Consider the following 7,905-nt stretch of genomic DNA (forward strand, 5'->3'; position numbering starts at 1 on the left):
ATCATCCTCCACTGAAAACACTTTTCTGCGAAAGTAAGTTGTGGTACAGAGCCAAGTGGACATCCTGTCCCAAAACGCAAAATAACAACCCTGTGTGTTTATGAACTTGATTTTCAACTGACTAGCTACCAAGCTCATGGATGTTAAATGATTGGACACTTGTGGAAACACAACAGTGGCTCTTAAACCATTGATATGTTTTGCAAAATTTTATCAAAGGAGTTTAGCAAGTTAAAAAACATTAGGACTTTTTTTCAAAAGAGAAAAGAAAGGACGGGAGCTCACATTATGTGTGTTGTACCATTCACCTAAACTCGTTAAGATGTTTTTTGTATTCCTTTTTCTGTCACTCATCTCATTTATTCTCCTTCATGGTGTAATCCCCCCTAGTGTCTTGTCTTGTCTCCTGACAGGCTGCAAGCTCTTCAGAGCAGGCACAATTGTCTTACTTGCTATATAAATCATGTTACATGCTAATGTTAAATTATAATGTTTTGACAGGATTTTTAAGTTGAACCTGATTATATGAAACAATAGAACTCTCTGTTTTTTTCCCTGAAATTTTCTTCTTTAAAGAAAAATGATACCAGAAGAGGAGAAGTAGGGGTTTTATTTCCTATGATTTTTTAAAATTTATTGTTTTCCTCCTACCTGTCTTTCAGGGAGAGCAAGTGAAAAAAGTTGGAGGTCATGGAAGGAGAAGAAAAAAAGAAAACAATGTAAAGAATATAAAGAGTAGAAAAGAAAAACAAATTCTTCAATTGTAATTTCCAAAACCAGAATGCTAAACTGAATTCCATGAAAAATACCAGAATAAACATTTCCTTATAGTAGATTCCGTTGAATGAAAAGGAATTCTACATTATCTTCCCCCCATTTTTGACAAGCTCTAGAAAAAGCCACAATAATTTTACACTCAATTTATCACTTAAGTATATTCATAATGAATAATCACAGCTGATGGCTAACTGACAGGTAAGCCATTGCATCTCTTCTCACCACTCATTCATTCTCATCCTCATCACCATTTTCCTTTCATTTCTTTGGTGTGATAGTGGATGTGTAGCACGAGTAACAGGAGGCTGTGAAAGACATGAGCAGTGTTCCCTGACTTCTGGCTCCAGGCATTAGGGGTTTAGATAAATAAGAAAAAGAGTACAAAGAAGACACCACCAGTGGCTTCCAAAAAGAAATCCAAACTGGTTCCCTGATTTTCTTTGAGGATAGTTCTGGACAGCATTGACCAAGTGCTGCCTACAAGGGATTAGCCTATTTTGTGTTTTAGAGAAACAATTCAGTCTACAGAAGGGTTGGCTTTGGAGGGACCTAAAAGCAGCCTTCCAATTCCTCTGAGGAGGTCAGCAACAAGACAGGGCCAGGCTCCTCACAGCAGTGTTTGGCTGGAGGACAAGAGCCAATGGACATAAAATGAACCAAGGCAGGATCAAATTTTCCCCATGAGGACAGCCAGATGTTGAAACAGGCTGTCAAAACAGGGTTGTGCAGTCTCCTTGGAGGTTTTCAAGCCCGGACTGAATAAAGCCCCGAGTAACTTGGTCTTATCTCCTAGATGACCTGGCTTGGAGGAAGAGGTTGGACTGCAGACCTTCTGAGATCCCTTCCAACCAGAATAATCCTACGATTTCCAGGGTGCCCTTTTTTTAAATATACCTGTTGAATAGGTGACAGTTATTCAAAAGCTCTGAGTACCAAGGAAAGCCAATGTATTTCCGCAGAGGTTTGTACATGCTTGTGAATTTAAAAATCGGGACTTTTATTTGGTTGCCCAGCCATGAATAATAGTGCCACAACACTAGACATCTGTTATGGCCTAGAAACTGAACTGAAACTATCAGCCTATTTTCACAGGACCCCATTATTTTGCTTGTCTATTTTGTTTTTATTAGCATTACAGTGAGAAGCCACACATAGATCAGGGGCTATGGGATTCTTTCAGTTAGAAATAGTCGTTAGTTGTGGTGTTATTTTTTTGCAGTCTTGATGCCTTCCATTGCATTTGCAGCATTACAGAAGTGACACATTCTCATGTATGCTAAAAGGCAACATTGTTACCAAAAATTCCTCCTTCTTGCTCTTTCTATCCACAATGCTATTACTCTTTTCTTATCCTGGGGGGAACATGAGGGTTTAGTCATATGCTCATTCTTTTCCAAGGCATAAACAGTAGCCCTGAAAGATGACTAGCATCTTTATAAAGAAACTACAGTATGTGGTCCTCACAACACATGGTTCCTATTTTTGTCGTTCTGATAAAAGCATAGCAATGTCAATATTTTTTTCTTCTGATTTGGTGATTGTCAATGACCTGTGTATCAGCTGATACAGCTGACACAGTTAAATCAGAAATTAGCACTCAGTCTCTTTAGAAGCCAGACACATGGACACTGAACACAAGAAAAATTATAAGACAGCCCACATGATACTCCATTAAACAATGAAACATGTGACTGACTAAAAAACAGAGATACATCAGCAAATTTCCCTGAGGAAGTTTATGGTATTTAACTCCTAAACATTAATTTTATTGTACTGTATGAGGAACCAATTAACTGAGAGTTTCATTTTTATCGGACATGGGAATTATTGTTCAGAATATAGATGAACAGTAAATTCAGCATATTTTAATTTTATTAGGCTTGGCTTGTTCATCTCACACATTTTTGCCGATTTTAAAAGGTAATTAGATATTTCATCAATAACTGTGTGCATTATTTTATTTAGAACACTTTCAGCAGCGAGCTGATATGTAAGACACATACAACATACCTATTGTATATTCAGATTTTTCACCCCAATTGGATATGGTTGAAATATTGATTAAAGTGCTTTCAGAAAACCTCATGTTGATGACATCTGACTGGGAACACAATATGATTTGTTACAACAAATTACCCACAGGGGAGAGGAGGAACAGGCAAAGAAAAACAATTCTTGTTTCCAAAATGTGGCATATTTCCATAAAAAGTAACATAGGTATCAGCAAATAAAAGGCTACCTATAAGCTTTCCTGAGAATTTGCGAGTAACCTGGAAAATATATTTGGGGTAAATCCCACTTCCAGAAATACAGACTTAGTAACTACTGTTTCCTGACAAAAGAAAACAAATCCTAAAAATCTCCATGTAATTCAATTTCTTGCACACCTCGGTTTAGAAAACACAGCATGTTGTTCTTCATGCTTCAGAGAAGAAACTATCTGGACTTCAACAGCTTCAATCATCTTGAAAAACCTCAGGACTGATACAACATACCATACTGCCGGAAGAGGCTAGTCAACATTTCACTTCCTTTTTATCACAATCATCAAATGCTTAAAGAAGCGATGGAGTGCAAAAAGTCCAAAATGAATCTTACGTAGCACCATTAACTGGGGAGAGCCCATCTTCTTTACAGAGTTTGGGCTATTCTGTGTCTTTTAGTAGAAAGCTAACTATAAACAGTGCTGCAAATGTAGAACCACAGAGGAAGCACGGGGAAGCATTCTGTCCTGGTGCATTCTGCTCCGTACGGTTGTTGAAGAATACCCCATCTACCACTGTTCTCAGCCTAACTCCTTCTGCCTTTTCTGTAAATAGCTCCCCAGAAGCAGCCCCTTTTGCTTTCCCAAACATTTCTTTCATTCCCTTTATTACCTCTTATACAGGAGAGACAATCATGCCTTAATATTCCACGTACAAATCTATACATATGTGCATTAATAAATGGATCACACTACCTACGACTAAAGAGCAGCCTCCTCTGAGGTGGAACTATGCAGTTTTCAAAGGGCACAATAAAAAACTTATCTTCTATCACTTACACTGTTTTTATACTTTCAAAGCACTTCACAAATATTAATTAGCTCTAAATAAATTCTAATTATTTCTAAGAGTGGCCCTAGCAGATCTTTATCATCTGGCGTGTTGACTTCAGTGAAGTCAACAGCAACAGCTCCTCAGACCTCAGCAGAGCTGACGTTTCACTCGCCACTGCTAAAATGCTGGGAGTCATGTATATTATCTAGCAAGTATCACAAGGGAAGCTGAACTAGTAATAGCAGTAGTAACAAATTAGGTTAAGGAATGCTGGTTGACAATAAAAGGAGAAGGGTTAAATGACCTGAGCCAATCTGCATAGCCTAAATGTGGGAGAAGCTTTACCACAGTTTGGGAAATGCAGTAATCGGGCTCTGTTTGGTTTCAACATCAGCCGCAAGGGAAGGCGCTCACCTGCTGCTAAAACCAATTAATATACTTAGGGTACTGGGGTTAACTCCTAATGTCTGCTCATGCCACAGGTCACTTAGTTAGCAACCCACTTTGAAACATCAACTCTTTATAAAGAGATCTGCATTATACATCTATATAAATATTGCATATTATGTATATAAAAAATACATATAAAGAAGTTTGCATAAAAATCAAAATACTTAAATTCCAAATAGCACACAGTGAATTGATAACCAGGTATGTAGCAAATAAGTAGGTTACGAGTATTTTTCTTGCTAATCGTAGACAATACAGTCCATCACATACTGCCAACTTGTTTTTCTCATATGAAAAAAATGCTTTGGTTCTAAATAATAATATTAACTATTTTATACACCATGCAATTATATCTAGGTATGGAGGTTAAAAATCAACTGGAACCATAGATTATGAATCTTTTTCTCAAATAGAAATGTAATCCTAATAGAAGTTCTTCCCTTTTTCTCTGCCAACTTTACCACCACACAATATGCCACAGAGAAAAAAGGGGAAGTGTCAACTTGTGTAAATTGTCCCTTATGTAATGCAAACCATCTGTTTAAAAAACAAAACAAAATGAAAAACCAAGCCACTCCCAAGCATGATCTGCTATGGAGAAAAAGAAAGAAAAGGAAATTTACTACATTGAATTGGAAGCCAAAGACCATGACCTGCCATGTAACCATGGAGAAAATATTTACCCCTCTCCTCCCTCTATTTACCCAATTTTGCAAAATATTTGGAGACGTATAAGTGAGTAATTTGCTCTGCAGTATCAATAGAGATTGATATTGTTGTACTCTTTTGAGCATTCAGCTGTCTAGAATGTTTCCCATCAGGTAGGAACCCAAGCAGAGAAATCTCTTTGTTTTCAATAACAGACAGAATAGCTCTCACACAGTGATGACACCACTGGGTCAGAAGGTCCCTGAGTCCTCAACCACTGGAACCTGGCAAAGTATAGGGGGATAAAGTATCAGCATACTCTTTCCCTTCTCATACTCTTCTTTAGGTATCTGCCATGAGAGGAATCTAAATGGACCCCTGCTATGAACTGTTACGACTATTTTTGTGTTGTCTTCAGTCCTCAGAAAAGGAGGTATGTGTAGAGAAATCAGCACTCTTCCTTTCCACAGTCTCTCTCTGGATAAGTCATTAGTCCGTTGGGAAGCACTGGCTGAGGAATCGTACCACATACACTCTCTGAAACCACTGGGAGACATACATTTGACCCTCTGTTGCTCTAACGTGGACAGGTGAATCAGAAAGCAATGAGTAAGTTAGTTTGGTTTCATTATCTAAGCTGAATGAAAGAAAAATACCAGTATAACTAGGTATTAATCATTTTTTCTCTTTCACTGACCTCAAGGCTTGATCACACATTCTCCTCCAGCTGCAGCTGTGCTGGCTGAAGAGGCCACTATCTCCAATCACAGCCCCCTGCCAAAGGTTACCACTGTGACCAAGCTGCTTGTTTAATCACTTCCCAACATGTTTCCATTAAAATGAGCCAGCTCAGTTTAAGCAATTTTAACAGAAAGTCCTTGCTATCCCAGCCTGGACAGAAGCAAGTTAGGGAGTGCTTAACCAAGAAGCTTGGCCAGTATGTCAGAAGTTAGAGGCACAGTGATGAGCAACTGGAGGCTCTTCAGCTACCTGGCCTGCAGACAGAAGGTGGCCAGTAACCCAGCCATGAGGTGTGACCAACAGCCCAACTGACTAGAGACGTGCAGTGCCTTAGATGACACGCTGCTGAATTTGAGATACTCTTTTGGAGATCTGACTTTTCAAAGGGGCAGGGCACATAACAGTATAAATGTCCCTTTGAAGGTGTCCCCAGCCAGATGTCCATAATCAAGGTACTCAGCATCATTAACTAGTTATGAAAATATTGTTTGTCACAACAATTCCCTCTTCCTTCTCCCCCAAATTTTCAAATCTCCCTTTTATTGAGAAACAGTATATGGAAATTTTCATAGTTCTTCATTATTTGTGACTGGAACTGAATTGTCCCATGGAGATTTTTATTGTTCCTATGTGCGGGTTGTTAATCCTAGTAAATAACAGAATCATCAGTAGAGACTTCCTGTCAATCAGCCATACAAAATAATTCTGAACATCTATCTGTCCAGAAAAAAGGGCAGGTTTTCCAAAAGGACCAGGAAGATGTAGAAGTGAGGCTACATTACCATAAGGTACATAAGCCAAATTTAAAACATACGATGGCAGTGAGGTAAAGATGCTGGTAGTGGGATCTTCAGAAGTTCACAGGAAGGCCTTGCATCCAAAAGCAAACTCAGTGAAAGCTAAGCATTTAACATGCTGAGAAGCTGAGCAAATTAATCTGCTGTACATTCTCTGTTGCAGTGCTATACTGGTACCCACTTTAGCTCAGTTCAAGCTAGTATAGGTGACTATTTGTACTAAAGTTTACAGTACAAACATTTGCTATATATCCCTGAGACTTAGATCCTAGTGCCTTTGTCACTCTTCAAACGAAGATTTAGTCTCCTACATCACTCACGTGCTTTAGAAAATTTTATCCAAAGCTCTTTGGTTTACAATCTACCACATCTTTGCCAAGAGGACAGATACACAGAAGGGCAAGCAGGAAAGTGGGAGAAGTATGTTTTAATGGCCTGTCAAAAACATTACTTGATGTGAACATGTTATAGTTTTAAGGCAGCTACGTTTTTCATTGCTACAAGCTTTCTAGGTGTAGCTAAATCCATATATGCTTTTTTGTTTACACTAAACTGTGAGTAAAAAGAAAAAATCCTTTGGACTACTTATCATTTTTCCTCAGCTTCTCAGTCAAATTCAGTCAAACATGCCAGGGAATCACCAAACACAGAGCTGTCTTTTTCCACTGGCTTCTGCTCAGTCCTAGACCTTGGCATGCTGTTAATTCCAAGCCTTACTGCCAGGAGCAGCAGCAACTTTGCTCTTTTTTCTTTTTCATTTTCAAGGTTACACAAACATGCAATGTCATATGTACTTCATGGATGTGAGGAACTATAGGACTGTCTTACAGTTAATGTACATGCAGTAAAAAGAAGGAAAAAAAACAACCTCAACTCTTTCTAGCCAAACCAGACTTCATTAACATCGAACTAATTTAATCTGCCAGATACATCTAATGGGGTGCTTTCCTGACCTTTTCCAGGCCTACAGTTATGGTAGCATTCATATTCAGTGTGGCTTTCAGTTAAACATTCTGTAATGTGAATCACTACTTCTCCCATTTGAGAGAGACTGAGTGTGAAATCACTGGAAGAACTGAATGAGCCTATGCTTTGGCACTGCAGCTGCTGAGGGACGTGAAGTGTTTTGAACAGTAATTTTCAGTAGTGGTCCCAGTCTGCAAAAATATTAGGAAAAGGGATTAGTGGCCAAAGAAACTCAAGTTCGCATTCAAGTACGGTATCTACAATGTTACAGAAACTGAAAGAAATCTGAAATTGCGGGCTAAGCCAGTTTAACTAAAGGAATCTTTATGTTCTAGTTTTATGAAACTGCTGCAGTGGCAAGTCCTGAGTAACTCAAAACAACTGATGAATTCATGAGTTAGTCAATGATACAGATGGATACACTGACATGGATATAATAAAGCTAGACACCCATGCTAGAGGCAGAGAACGGTAGAACAAGCAAGTCC

The 7,905-nt window shown here is 38.6% G+C and overlaps 1 protein-coding gene across 2 annotated transcripts in view; it reads right to left on the bottom strand.

Annotated features, from left to right (window-relative positions):
• Positions 1 to 7,905, bottom strand: part of SOX5 (SRY (sex determining region Y)-box 5) — a 256,982-nt gene that overhangs the window by 90,108 nt on the left and 158,969 nt on the right. The window lies entirely within an intron of this gene.

This window comes from Pygoscelis adeliae, unplaced genomic scaffold (assembly GCF_000699105.1).
Source record: "Pygoscelis adeliae isolate BGI_AS28 unplaced genomic scaffold, ASM69910v1 Scaffold38, whole genome shotgun sequence".
In the NCBI taxonomy this organism is placed as follows: Eukaryota; Metazoa; Chordata; class Aves; order Sphenisciformes; family Spheniscidae; genus Pygoscelis; species Pygoscelis adeliae.